Source organism: Periplaneta americana, chromosome 7 (genome assembly GCF_040183065.1).
Source record: "Periplaneta americana isolate PAMFEO1 chromosome 7, P.americana_PAMFEO1_priV1, whole genome shotgun sequence".
Lineage (NCBI taxonomy): Eukaryota > Metazoa > Arthropoda > Insecta > Blattodea > Blattidae > Periplaneta > Periplaneta americana.
The window spans coordinates 94,131,745-94,147,753 of NC_091123.1; the positions used below are offsets into that span (position 1 = coordinate 94,131,745).

The 16,009-nt window shown below is 32.7% G+C and overlaps 1 protein-coding gene across 3 annotated transcripts in view; it reads left to right on the forward strand.

Annotated features, from left to right (window-relative positions):
* The first annotated feature begins 5,238 nt into the window (after nucleotides 1-5,238).
* Nucleotides 5,239-16,009, forward strand: part of VGlut (Vesicular glutamate transporter) — a 569,182-nt gene continuing 558,411 nt past the window's right edge. For 2 of the 3 annotated variants that reach the window (XM_069831082.1, XM_069831084.1), the window contains exon 1: nucleotides 5,239-5,360. The gene's annotated coding sequence lies outside the window, so the exon portion shown is untranslated. Of the gene's footprint in view, nucleotides 5,361-5,423; nucleotides 5,475-16,009 lie in introns of those variants that run through there. The other variant, XM_069831083.1, reaches the window with a different exon arrangement.

Genomic DNA, 16,009 nt, shown 5'->3' on the forward strand with positions numbered 1-16,009 from the left:
CAACACACTGATGGCGAGCGAAGTAACTCTCTTAACTATGACAGGTTCGAAATCGCAGTCGTAGCCTATAAGTACATTATTAGGACATACATTTCAATAAGTGTATACCGGCCCAACATACATTTCTGAACACTTCGACTGAACGGTCCACCATGAATTTCAATTCTTCATATTAACTAAAAGAAAATTACAAATATTCCTGTTAGAGCAAACGAAAGTCGATTCAATGCCTAAGGCTCCCAATCACCATAGTGTAATCTTAAGATATTCTAAGAGACAGCCAGAGTGCATATCTCTACTTCATATTCTTTATATTAAGTGTCCTTTCTAGGTCCATTGAATCCGAACGTTTACTTCGTTTCATGTTGGTTATAACTTATAATTTGTTTGGGAGAACACAGGTTCTTTAAGTAAAGTAAAGCTGAAAGTTGTCTCTAGTTTTACTACCATTTCAAGGAAAGACATGATGATGTATTTTTGTACTGCAGCATTATAAACAAACTTTATCGTTATTGAAAATCGTTCACAATATGAGAGAGTTTTTACCACACTGGTTTTTGTTTACGGTAAACTGTAAAATCACATGATCGATGTTGTACGCATGTGTCACATTATCGTCATCAGAAATCGTGATACCACAGTCTAGTATATACCGTCACGAAGTTTGAGTTGTTAAGGGTACTAGGAACAATAGACTGTACTGGTACTATTTCGCATTGTCTGTGATTAGGCGATAGTAGCGATCCTAGTAGTTAGCAACTATCTATGGATGCATATTCCCTACGTTTTGAGCTTCGTGACTATACAGGGTGGAAGGTGAGGTAGTACATTACTTGTAGGGTGTGATTTCTTAAAATATAGCGAACAAAAGAGTCTAACACCATTTTGCTCGTTTTTGCGAGGTTTTTGAAGAAATAATACTTTTATGCCGACATTTCGATCGAGAATTTTACGAATACTGTTTGAAATACGGTTTAATTTCTTGTATAACAACGAAGAGAACGTTTGTTATGTTCATGTTGCGGCAGTATTTTAATTAGAAAATTCACAGATTTCGAATTAATCGATTGAAGAAACATTGGAAACATTGATTGTCGGGTGACGTACAGAAGGTCTAAAAATCTGGCATCTCTGTTGGGACGGCAGTCTCGTAGTACTCGCAACTGATCAGCTGTTGTGATGTTTACATTGTGTTTAGTGTGCAGTTGGACGTACAGCGATACAGTTTAGTTTATTTCAAAACTACGAGTAGCCAGAGTTCACAAATCGTGAGTACTTAGACATGATCCAGGCCACGGAAGAAATTCGGAACAGTGAAGGACTACCGGCCAGAGTTCGTCATAATTGGACTAGAAGATGTGAAAGCTGCACGCACGCTGATGGTGGATATTTTGAACAGTACCTGTAAAATGTGAGTTGAATGTGGTTTACAGAGTTTATTACTCTTTATTTCATTATTAACACCCAGAATTAGTTATTCGTAAAACAACAAACTGTAATGTTAATTACAATTTGTTCACAAAGTTTCATCAGTTTTTTTCATTAATTGTAACTGAAACTTCAATCCGAAGTGTTTTCACTAATTTGGACATAATTCCCTGATTTTTACGTTATTTCTTGTTATTACTGTACGTATTTCTTCTTACATTAAAATTATTACGCCATACTTAATATTTTATTGTTAGTGTATTGCATTGTAAGTTGATAATTCTGTATTCATTGTTGAACTGCGCCCGAACAAGAGCTATTTTAATTGAAAAATGAGTTCTATTCAGTCAATACTTAACATAAACACAATAAAACATGTTATAATAACATTTACACAGATTTTAAAAACAAACATTTTCGCCAATTTAAAATCTGTGTAAATGTTATTATAACATGTTTATTGTGTTTATGTTAAGTATTGACTGAATAGAACTCATTTTTCAATTAACATTGAACTTAACGGAATCAATATGCTTTTGAAAAGAGCTATTTTGTTCATTCGAGTTATTAATTTACATTTTCTGACATTAAATTTCACAAACTAAACAAATAACAGTTACGTCCCTATTCGGAGTTTACGTAGGTCATTTTTGTGCGAAGATTTATCCCTAGATTAGCTCGCGAAGTATTGCACCGAAGCTCAGTACATTTTTTTGTTTGCTGCCGCCCTCCCCCTCACCTGCTGCAAGATACACAATGGAAGGTAGTTGAACTTAACCCACCCCTTCAAGTCGCTGACTGCATGGGGTGTGGGGTACTACTTATGCGGCGTTGAGAGATCTTGCAATTGCCGTCAGCGCTTTCGAAACACTTGCAATTATCTCGCTATCCGTAAGTCCTATAATTTGATTTATTTGACAAAACTTACTCTAAATAATGAGATCTATGGCTCCTGTTAATTAATGTACTACCTTACCTTTCACCCTGTATATACTAGACTGTGGTGATACGACAATTCCATTCGTTTATCGTGAATCTTTATCGTGAGCAGAATGGCGCAGGAATGGCTACGTTGCAATATTAATGATGACTTAATATTAATCCATGAAGTAGTTGCAACTAATCCCTATGAAAACTTGAATCTGTGGGTAGATATTCATGAGAAAACAATGACCGCAACTGAAAAGCCTTTCTCCCTGCGAGCCATAAAAGAGCGTAATATGGATCATTTTATCAAAGTATGGAAGAAATGTGACAGTGCAAATTTACAAAAATAATTGTAAATGTAAAATATGAAATTAAATTTTTTCTTCATTAAAGACAAAGCAAGAAACAAAAAAAAAACAACTTCACAACAATTCAACAATGGTCTTAGCTTATCACATTATGTATATTGGGTGTGACATAATAATTATTAAATGAATAAAAATGCATAAGCGATGGTAGATTTTCGCAAGCACGAGAAATAAAAACGTGCAAAATGCTGCCAAACTAAGTAATTTGATGTTTAAAAGCATGTTAAGTAGGCCTATATTAGTGTTGTCTTTAATCCTCCCAATAAAATGCAAAATTGAATACAAAATGCAAAATGTATGTGTTTCTTCCATGTCCCTTGTTTTTATCGTATTCGATGACAGACGATTGGGCAAAAATTACTTTATAGCAAAATCTGCTATTGTATTTACCGTGCTCGGTCACATGACATAGTGTACGGTAACAAGAAACACGTTATGACAAAAACTCTCTATTATGTCACACTATTGCATCAGAGACGTAAAATATTAACATGCCAACTAAAACGTCATGACTTCTATTATGACGGCATAACTTGTGCCATGAAGTTATAGTTACTTACTTTACTACAAGACCATTATGTAGAACTTAACATGCGAATATGAATTTAACTAAACTCACTGTCGCTCGTTTAGTTATCCATGTGAGCATGTTGAGTTCTTATATAGGTCGTGTATTGTACAACGTTTTATGGTATTTTGAATCGTAGGCCTATATCTTAAGAGAAAATAAATTAATAATTGTATTTTGCATGTTGTTGGAACAGAAATTATTGAGAATTTGTAGATAAAAATAATACTTGAGAAATATCTTAATCAGTTACTATGATAGGAAAAACATCGCAATCGGTTACTATGGTAGGAAAATAAAGCAAAAGTGTTTAGTACAAAAATGGTTTTGTCTGAGATTAATTTGTAGAAATGCATTGCATTGATATTTCTAACGAAATATTGGTAGGAGCAGAAGAAGCAAGCCATTATACCAGGAAAATCGCGAGATCGATATTATAAGGAGCAGTCACTATTCAATGAATGGCAAAAAAGGAGGAGGGATTGAGATGTTAAATGAAACTGTTGTGTAGCCCGTTAACCTAATGGACTCGTAGGCCTATTTAAATTATTTAAATTCCCTACGCTCAGATTTAAATGTCCAGTTTGGGAATGAATGTGCAGTGTCCTGTAAAAGAAATTGGCCAAATAAATAAATACGAAAGATTTTATGCAGAATTTATCAGAGACTGTGTCGAAAGTATGTGCTTACTGATTAAAATGTCTTACCAAGAGACTTTGCTGTGGTAAATCTCGCGCGACCACAGCTCGTCAAACGAGGCGATTGGGTTAAGTGTAAAATAAAAGGAGCTAGCCCGTTAAGTCGTACTTTACGTACATAGATGCACCTCTGTTAAACAATTTTTACGATTCAAAATACCATGAAATACATTATTAAATGGTTTGCCGTGCAATTTTAATACATCACTGTTGTCACAGCAATGCCTTTCTTCATGAATCATAATATAAAAGTACCCATCATTACAAATTTGATATGCTATTTCTTTATTAATTGTTTTGTAATGCTGTCGTACAAAAATAATGTACGAAACTCTTTTATAATGTTATACAGTTACTGCAGTCGTCAAAATTAGGAAACGAACGAAAAATTGTTAAGCACATACACGCAATTCTGTTACATCTGAAACACGTAATACAGAAAAAAATGTCTCATAATTAATAACTTTGTTTACCTACGCCAAGAAATAGCAAAGCCATCAATCTATCTTCTGCAGTGCTATCCATCTCTCGCTATAATATGGCTTGCGCCACTATGTCGAAATAAATAGCGAGGTCATCGACATGATCAAAGTGTTGAAAACAATGCAGGTCGCATATTCCCTTGTGTGTAGTACAAAGTTTCAGCACCAGGGGTATTGTCGAGAACTCAAAGTGGAGCCTGGGGATTTGTTTCGATTCGTGTTGCACATTGTTCCTTGTGCAAAGAGCCAGGGAGAGGAAATGGATCAGGAGGAAGAGAGAAGAGTGCCAAGTATTGAAATAAAGGGAACATTGAGAATCAGATAATGTCTTGGAAACTAATAAATTGCATTTCCCAAGATGGTGCTTTCATCTATGTCGCAAAGAATTTTTAGCTATAATACTCGTCCTGCTAGTTTGGAGTCCGGAAATAGGTAGTCTTCTTTTACGTATCTTTGTCTCTTATTTCTAACTACTTTTATTTCGCTCATTCTCTCTCCTCTACGGAACTTCTTTAATAACCACCCTATTTCGAAAAAAGAACACACACATTGTATCCTATCACATAGGCAACCTACAATGCCCCGCCTACCTTCGGCAAAATGCTTTAGTTTCTGATGTATTTCCATTGGTTATTTTGTAGAAGCATTAATCTCGTGCAGGTGGCCAATGACAGAGTCTCGTGAGAAGGAACCAATGGCGACGCGAAGCCGTGGCGCCGGCGCCTACGGAGGACGAAGCGCCTGTAGGAGGGGTAAATTATTGGAAAGGGCGTCCGGACATGGTGCGTCGCGCGGGGGTTGATGCAATCAGCACGACTTCCACTTGACGTACCCCGGAGTGGCACCGACGCCCGCGAGAGCATCTGCTGGATCCCCGAGCCGACACCAGGTAAGAAGCTGCACGAACTGCACTTGCGATATTGTGACTTTATCCTAGCTATAAGAATTAAATACAGATATTACGATAATGTGATTATTTGAACGAGGATTGCTGACACTGGTGGTAAGGAAATTTAAGCAACTTATTCTCTTCACTCTTTGAAAAAGAGAACAATGGAGAAAATAACTACAGAAAATAATTCTAAATTGTTATTAGTTTAATTAGAATATTCTTTGTGGTCACTCTTAGATTCTTCAATTTACATCGAAAATAATATTAATGGTTAAAAATACCTATTTTACATTTGGCTAATTAAACAAAAATTAAATTCGATATCAAGAAAATTTCACAACATTTACACTAAGAGAATAAAATTATTGTTGATCATTTATTACAAATCAATATGTAATGACGTAAATAACTCAGCATCAAGATCAGACTTAAATTGTACAGGTTATTTCTTACGCAAAATTTAACTAAACTTGTCTCAATTGACTGCAATCCACCTTACCTATAAAAATTAGGTTACTATTAGACGATATTATTTTCCACAGATTTTTGCATTCTGTGCAATGTTTATCCAAAACATATACTGGTTAAATAACATTTATCTTCATGCATGTTAACTACTACCGTTTATTTTATTATTATTATTATTATTATTAATTTATTTAAATATACATTGTATAAATAAAAATTACACTGAATCTCCTTTCCCCCCCCCCACTAAATATAGATTCATAACATTTCCAGATTTTCAAAATGTAATATTCATCCAAAAACTATTCAATTTTCCAAATTCTCATAAAAAATGGTATTACCATTTTGAAGTGGACCTTCGAGGTATAAAAGTATTTGAAAGGCTTGCCACCCTTGTAATGTGGTCTCGTGTTGTCTTTTATTTTTTCACATTGTTCCCTGATCGCTTGGTGCCTGAATTTATACTTCCTCGATGTACTAAAAGGACTTCAGAGAATAGATCTGTTCTGCTGTCAGATGTACCTGGCATGTCTTGTAGTTTAAGAAGCAGTGTTTCGCTTCCACGTTTCAGACAGGTCTAGATATTAAACATATGAATATATTATTTTGTTTTAATAAAATACACCGTTTAGCTATTGACCCTTTCATATAACAATATAAGTTGATATATTGTGTAATTTTTAATCTGTTTCTGCAAGTAATGCACTTCGTGTAATGGTTGCTTCTTCCAGAAATGTAAAAGACGACAACCGTTCCATAATTTTCGTTTAATATTTGTTTCGCTCGCGATATAACCAAAGATGTTAAAGCGAGTATAAATAACAGCGAGCAAAAAAAAAAAAAAATTGTTTCCTTCTTCAATGGTGTCTTCTCCGCATTGCTTATTTTCGTGAAAAGCTTCACGTTGTATTCTCCCACGCAATTTAATTGCAAACTACAGGCCTATTCCTCAATTCACCGTTTCATAAAATAATTAGCTGACCGTCTGCGAATAATATAATTCGTTTTATTAATATTATAAAATTTACTTAATATGTGCGTTTGATTTAGTTAATTGGTAAGTCTACAGTCATATTTAAATTAAGTATTAAAGTACAAAATAATATATAGCCATCTTCCATACTATAATTTTACAGAATTCATTGAGAAACCCTTCAGCAAGAAGTGTCAGAAAAGTACTATCAAGTGACGCTACGATAAATTGGTATCTTTCATTAAAGATTAAATTTCATTACTTAGGGAGTAGAGTAAAATATCTACGGTCATTTACATCCGAAGGATATTTATTTTTCCGTTCATAAAAATTGAAAAAAATAGATATATATGTATATATAATTTTGTTTTAAACGAACTATTAAATTATGGGCCAAACTTAACTCCGAATAAGCTTCATGTCTGTTAAAACTAAAATGTAGTTCATACAAATTCAACTATTTCCTTTCAGGTGATATTTATAACAAAGAGCTCTCACCGTTTTCCCTTTGTAGCTCTCAAATGTATTTCAAAATAATCTTTCAAACTATTGTTATTATGGTCAGCATGCATAAAGAAGCAAAATTTTCAGCTCATCGCTTCGGAAATTGACCATATTCTCTTAAGAGAGAGTTTAAATTTACTCTGCACTAGATCCGGCGAGTAGGATGCAAGCGCCATCGCTTCGTTTAACATTTGAAGTCGTTCCAATGAAAGTTCTAGTAAGATTTAGTCCTGTTCAGTACCTTCCTTTTTATTAGTTTCTCTCACACATAGAAATAATATTATAGTTAACAGTAGTAGGCTAGAGAATATCAGCTAATATCACAGCGAATCCTCAGACTATATTCGTCAAATACTATTCGATATCATTAGTTCCACCGAAGTGACGTTGGAAAATCTCGTAGTTCGACAAAGTCGTTAGATAAACGACTGAAAGCAGTAGGTATATTGCCTTTCACTACATTTCAACATAACAAAATAACTGAAGTTACTTCCTTCAGCCTGTTACATGATTCAATATTATTATTTATAAGAGAAAGAATTATACGTTTACCATGAACAGTTGCATAGTATTTTGCTTTAAATAGGGACAAATTTCCGCCAATATTCAAGGAATATTTTATTTCCGTAATATTTCAAGAATAATTTATTTATATAGGTACTTGTTGGTTGAAATAGCATTCATTTACCAAAGCATTTATTGTTTCATTTCAAACAGAAATGAGTGATTCATACGACAAAATACTTTAATATTATCGATTTCTCTCGAAGTTTTAATCAAATTAATAGCATTTATATATATATATATATATATATATATATATATATATATATATATATATTAAGAATTAAGAATAATATATATATATTAAGAATTAAGAATTATATATATATATATATATATATATATATTAAGAATTAAGAATAAGAATTAGCCTCGAAATCCCGTGAAGGGCAAGGGTATCCTGACTATGCAGGGTGGCTTGTCAAACAGTTCCCGGTTAGTCACTGCGGAAATAATGGTCACTTTTGTAATGTAATGTTTGGGATGCTGTCTGGGTTAATAGACCTTAACAAAAAGTAGTGCATGTCATACTAAAGTATATACTTTTTATTTTATACAAATAGGCTCAATTCTTACAATTTATAATAATATACAAAATTAATATTTTTCATGGAGCTTTAATAATTAGATTAAACTTCAATTAGTTTGATTCTTATTTTGTGTTAATTTAATATCTATGTGAACTAAATACGTATTTATATTATTTATGCATTGTTTTGTTCAATAGTTAAGTTTGAGCAGTATTCCTCCCCTTCGAAAGTTGTAAAATATTCAGTAAAAAGTGTTATTTTATGAAACTTTTGACAGTTAATGTTCACTTTCAACCGTCTTCTTCATTGCTCTTAAACATGTCAGCATGTTATAGGCTTTATCGCGTGAGTAATTTTCGGTCTTACAAGTATTTTCTGAAAAGAATAAAATAACCATTGTAAGTAGGCCTACATATTTTTCCAAAGGTGTCTCTCCTCACACATATCGTACTAGCTAGACAAACCGTCAGATACGACATAGTATGAGAGGTATGGTACTGTACTGTGTTGCTAAAAGGTGAATACTTTAACAACAGGAAATTGTGGCTGTCAGTTTGTTGAATTGTGTACAAGAAAATTATCAAATTCATGTGAAAATTTTAGATTTAGATTTTGAAATTACAAATCAAAGTAAGGAGCTAGAGGCTCTAGGAGAAAATAAATAATGTAACTTACAAATAATTCTCTGTATCTCCTACACTGGACAACAAATTTAAACTTTGTTTCTGTCCTCTAGATGAAACTATGTAATTTTAACGAAATGAGAAGTGCTGAGTTCATTTCTGAAAAACAAAATTTTCTAACACATACCATTTTTATGGTACACGCACTTCACTTATTTACACATATTTGTTACACTAGCACATAAAGCAACCTTTGTTTGGCCAAAATTCACAAATTAAAATTTCTTTTTCTATCTTTTACGTTTGTAGACAGCTTCTGCAATCTCTCTAATGAGTGACCCGCAATATTCAGCCAGCATACTTAAATTCCACCTTCCACTGAAGCTCTTTTCGAAGGTAGATATTTCTTGATGAATCCTCTTCCCCTGTTCATCGCTTACAGCACCAAGATTTTTTTGGAAAGAAGTCTAGATGGCTGTTAGGAAAGTGTACTTTCAGTGACATGTTGCATCCCATAAGGTGAAAGTAGTGCAACATTTCACTAACATTAAATAACTTTTTATTTTGGAGAAACAGTACGTGCTGGACAAAAACTGACTGCAGATTCGTTTTTGCGATCACAAAATACATCGAATACACATATTTTTATAAAAAGGACAAATTTCATGTTGTACAGTGCTATTATCGTTCAGAGTGCATCAAGGACTATGAAACGTCAAATAGTTTTCGGTTCACTTTCAATAAAAAAAAAACTACACTAGAGTAGCAGTTGCAAGTGGGCTGAATTTAGATGACGAATTATTTATTATGAGTGCCAGTTTGAAAACATCAGACCTCAAGTAGTTACTTATCCATTACGTATGAGCATATATGGCGAACTTCGCGTTTAATATTCGGTTTCTGCTTACATTCTCTAATCGTTAATGTAAAAAAAATCATACACTTTCTTCTACGCAATTGAAGCCTATGAATGAGACTGATCTGTTTTTGTTTCATTTGGTGTATTTTAGAACGCTTTATCAACTACTAAGGTTATCTAGTGTCTGAGTGGAATGAAGGTGATAATGCAAGCAAAATGAGTTCAGGGTTCAGCGTCGAAAGTTACCCAGCATTTGCCCTTAATAAGTTGAGGGTAAACCCTGGAAAAACCTTAACCAGGTAACTTGCTCAAACCGGGATTTTAACATGGATCTGCTCGTTTCACGGTTAGACGTGTTAACCGTTAGTCTACTCCAGTGGTCCTGAACTGTGTTCATAGCTCCTTATCTTGAATATAATTTTCTGTCTACAGGAAAAATATAATAGATTTGGACGAATTTAAGACAGTCTTGAAGAGAAATAAATCATACAACTTTAAAAATAATTTAGCAGTGGTTATTGTTATCATGATGAGAATAATTTACTCTTTGAAACTTCAATTACGAAATGTTCCTGCTTTTTCTGTCTATGTAATCGTTTCTTTTCGGTATCAGAGTCTCAGTCATTTTGATTCTCGAACGAATAAGAAAGACAAGGAAAGTGATGGGCGTAAAGATAGATCATCCATTACATAAATCTGGAGTGCAAGGAAACTGTTTTGTAGCTGAGCAGACACGTACATTTCACAAAAGTCGAGAATTAGAGTTGCGCTTTCGTTGTAATTGGTCCATATGTCTCCTGAATAGTAACATAAAGTACATCTTGACTTTTATATATGACCTATACATTGAAAACTGAATGTGTAATATCTGCGAGGTTCAAGATGCATGACGTCATGGTGATGTCTAATTTTAATTAAAAAATTAATCGTTTCCATTGCATTGAAGGCACGAAGTCTATTAATCCTAATTTAAATGTATATTTCAAGCGGCAGGAAACAGTTGTGGAACTAACCTTAAGGTAAAGTCTATCTCAAATTTGCGATGCCCGACACATAAAGCAAAGTTTAATGGAGACTGTGAGATGATAATCCTGGGATTTGGCTTCGAAAAATGTCGAAAATTCTAACCTGTTTTTTTCAGCTGTGTAACTTGTTAATAAACCGGTATCGGCACACTAGAGACTATTATTTTATCTAGGCCTACATAACTATGGCACTGTCTTGACTACGTCAAAATCATGCAAAATACGTCCTTCTCATTTATGAAATTTATCAAAAGCTTATTAGATAGAAGTTTAATAATGTCTCATTATCTGATATTATGTTATGAATATTTCTGTTTTGACTTGAATGTCTGACTCTTGTCAAAGGACATGGCGTTTTGTTTGGTTAAACTTTATTTCCTGGTTCAGCAAAATTATTCGACCTCAAAATCGATCCCCTATCAGACTGGTATATAAATGTGTTGAGGACTTGGCTTCGAAAGATTAAAAAATGAGTAGGCCTATAGCGAAGAAAATCGTTCTATGAGTGATCCTGTGGTTTGTCGTAATATGAGAATTCGGAGCTGACATATGTCGTCTGACACGCTTAGACCTGAAGACTATATCATTAAGTTTTTCCAACGCATTCAATAAATTAGAAATCGATCTCAAACTTATTGGAAGAATGTCATTGACTGAAAACTCTTTCCACTGAAAAATAATGTTGTTTGGCTCCAAAAAGAAAAAAAAAATATTGCCATAAAAATTGTGAGTTTGACAGTATCTTTAGTGTTACAGTACGTGTGATGGTGAAGGAATTTGTGCAAGTAAAAGAATGATGTTCACTCATTCACCTGAACTAGTCACCTTGCAATATCTTCCGACTTTAGGAGCCAAAAAAATTGTATTTTCAACAAGTAGGTACCAATATAGTATGTTAATGGAATATTAAACATTTGAGCCAGTGTAGAATTTCTCGTTAGTTTTTACGCTGTAAAATTGAGAACAACCTGTTTATTTTCCTAGAAAAGTATTATATAAACTCCAGCTCACGCACATAGAATGAACGATACAACTATCAAAGTTATAAAAATATTTATTTAAAATTTTCAATCTTACGACTTATAATTCTTATTGGAAATTAACATTTACCACATGTTACTAAAAGCATAAACGTTTTCGCCTGTACGGCATCGTCAGATATATAATTGTTTCACGATATCAAACGTAAGTGCAATGTAGAATGTATTCACTTTTGTGATTAAATATTAATTTATATATTATGTAACAGTAAAAGTAAAGTCATGAGTTATATGTAGTAATGCTTAATATAGTTGTAGGGAATAAGTTGAATTCAATTAATTTGCATTTGAATTTGATAAATAGCCGAAATTGTACGTAACATGGTGTATGTATACAAAGAACTCGTGTTACAATATTTTGTTATATGTGTTGGTTAACAATGTTAAAAATTAAAATTGATAAAATATAAAATATTGTCATACTTATACAGGCATGTTAAAGTTTCGATACAGTTTGAAATTCCATATGGAAACATTATTGATATTGTGGTTAATTGTACATGAACAACGTCAATAATCTTTCCCTATGAAATTTAAAACTATATGATATCAAAACTTTGACATACATATATAAGTATGACGATATTTTATATTTTATCAATTTTAAATTTTAACAGTGTTAACCAACACACATAACAAAATACTGTAACATAAGTTCTATGTATACATACACCATGCCACGTACAATTTTGACAATTTAGTAAATTCAAATGCAAATTAATTGAATTCAACGTATTCCCTACAACTATATTAAACGATTACTACATATAATTCATGACTTTACTTTTACTGTTACACAATATATGAATTAATATTTCATTACAAAAGTGAATATATTATACATTGCAATTATGTTTGATATCGTGAAACAATTATGTATCTGATGATGCCGTACAGGCGAAAACGTTTATATTTTTAGTAATATGTTGTAGCAAATGTTAATTTGCAATAAGAATGGTAAGTCATTTGACTGGAAATTTTGAATAAATATATTTCATAACTTTGTAATTGTCTTATCGGCAAAAAAATGAATTGTAAGATACAACTACCGTCTTTTTTTCCCTTAGGGACTACTTTGCTTCCTGTTACTTTTTACTGTCTCTATTGCTACCACAAAAATAGAATACGAAATAACTTTAAAAATCAAGCATTAATTTTAAAGAATAAATATCTCACATTAACAAAATTAAATACGGAATTAATATAAATGAAAACGGCTATCCAATCTGCCCTTTTCTCACGACGACACATTATTCGTAAATCAAGTAGGCTATAGAGTTGGAAAAATAATTTGAAGGCTCAACCACTACAGTAAAGAAGCAGGATTAAGAAGGATCCCGTCCAAGACAAAAATTATAACATCAGAAAAGACCCACCATAATAGAAAATGAGGTTATACAATGCGTCGATGAATACACCTATCTGAGACAGATTGTCTCATTAACAAGGAATGGCGACAACGAGATAAAAGAAGTGGACTGGCCTGGTGAAAATTCTAGACCTTCAAGGAAATTGACAAGATAAAATGTTCAGCTTGAAACTAAAATCTCAAGTAACAGAGGAACACGTCATTTCAGTATTACTAAAACGGATGCCAGACATGACGTCCCATAGCAATGCAGACATTCCAGAATAAAATAGAGATAAAGATCTTGAATATCAGATTAAGGGACAGAATGAAGAAAAAGAAGAAAAATGGTCATGAAGGACGTAGCTGCGTAGCAAATCAACTGAAGTGGAGACGGGAAAGGCACGTAGCACGAATGAACAAAGGACGATGGTTGTAAGTATCGACATCGTGTGACAACCGACTAGGGAAGAGAAGAAGAGGGAGTCCGCATCACAGATGGCCAGACGACTTTGTGGATGAAGTGAAGAAAAAGTTGAGAACACTAGTCAGAGACCGTACATGATGGAAATACATGGAAATTAAATAATAATACACTGTATACAGTATTATAGGAGAGAAAACTATGTACAAAGCGAGAAGTGTTATATCGAACAGTGTACAGAAAGTGAAAACAAAGACCATAGTACATAATAGTTGGTGTTACCTAAATCAGTAAATTCATAGCCAATGTTAATAGCGTAAAATACTAGGCAACATCTTTCATGGACTGGTTCACCATGGGAGATCAACGGAGCCAACCTACATTGAGAAGGGTGCCATTGCCCAATATACTGGCTATCTCATATGTCATTACAAAAATTGGACATAACAGATATGGAAAAACTTCAGCTTTTCCTCAGCATAAATGTGAATGAAAATAGTGTTATTATACTTCTCTATCAGATGCAGTATTTTTAATGATTGCAATGCAGTTTCCAACCAAGTGAACATGGTAGAAAAATTGACTCGACTGTCGGAGAATCAAAACCGTTTCCAGAACACATTGGGTGTCTTCCCTATGCAACATCTGCATCGAGGTCTGGTCTTATGTAGGCCTACATACTTGGTTTTCTAAATACATATATTGAAACCTTAGCGACCTGTAGATTGATGGAGAATCTATAAAAGAGAACCCAGTTATGTAAAAGGGGCAGTTAATCTGAAACTTAACTTCAAAAATTCACTTCGAGAGAAAGATCTAAATTTCAATTCAGGAGTAACTTGGGCTGATAGCCCATTCTGCCGATTGTTCGGGTAGAATGTTGAAAATATCGCCATATTGTACGAGGGTAACTAAAGCTATACTAATCTCTAATAAGTACAGTGAAAAATAACCGCATTATCCATATTAATATAAAAGTATGCCGTTTGTGAAAAATTATAATCTGATGAAATTAAATTGGAGCTTTTAAATTCAGCCGATTTTCTCACGGGAGATTTAGAAGTAAAATCTAAAGATGTACATTAAGAGGAGATTGTTGTTATGGTGTGTGAAAAATGAAAACAAAAATTGCTTGAAAGCAGATCGGTATAGATTTGGTTCTAATGAACATAACCTTTTAAAATGTTTTGTGCTGAATGATAGAGCTTTCAGCTATTGAATTAACCTAGAATAGTTTCCATGTAGTTCTTTGTAAGACATAAATATATATATTTTAAAATATTTAATGTTTTTCAGGGTATCGTTACACAACATAACATTGGTGCACTTTATTACTTTTCTATAGTTCTCATGATAACGAAATTTTAACCAATTATTTTAAAACATATCTTTTTTAATATGTCCATTATTTTGGTATTAGGGCTCAAATGAATTTCCTTGTTGAAAAGAATATTTTTTATAACTAGAAAAATTGGCATAAAACAGACTTTTTTAAGTTACCTTCAAATAATTGCATGAATATGTCTAATATGTATCCATTAACATACCCTGAAAATTTCATAATCCTAACTTAATTAGTTCGTGAGAAAAGTGTACAGACAAGACAAAAAATGTTACTTTCGGGTAGAAAGAAAATAAAATTATTTCCGTCTTACAAAGAACTCCATGGAAACTATTCTAGGTTAATTCAATAGCCAAAAGCTCCATCATTCAGCACAAAAAAATTCAAAAAGCTATGTTCATTAGAACCAAATCTATGCCGGGCTGCTTTCAGGCAATTTTTTCTCATTTTTCACACACGATAACAACCATCTTTTAGAAGTAAAATCTAAAGATCTACATTATAGTTGAATTTTTATTCGTGTAAAACTTTTGGTTATACTTTATAGATTTGTAGTTCTATTTTAGTCCATGCTCCTACAATTTTAACAGGTGTAGGTGTTGAATTTTTTCCATAAAATTATCTGAACCTACAAATTATTAGCCTATTATTATTATTGTTATTATTATTATTATTATTATTATTATTATTATTATTATTATTATTGTGTCTTAGTTTACTAGTTAAGTTCTCAGTACCCTTCTTCTAGTCTGAAAGTTGCAACGTATGTATGTATGTATTTATTTATTCACACTGCAATGGGTATATACCCAGTTGCAGTGGTAACTAATTACACTCAATAATGACAATAATAAACTTATTAATTAAAAATACAATTAATAATAATACTAATAATTAATACTAACAATAAATATTAATAATAATAATAATAATAATAATAATAATA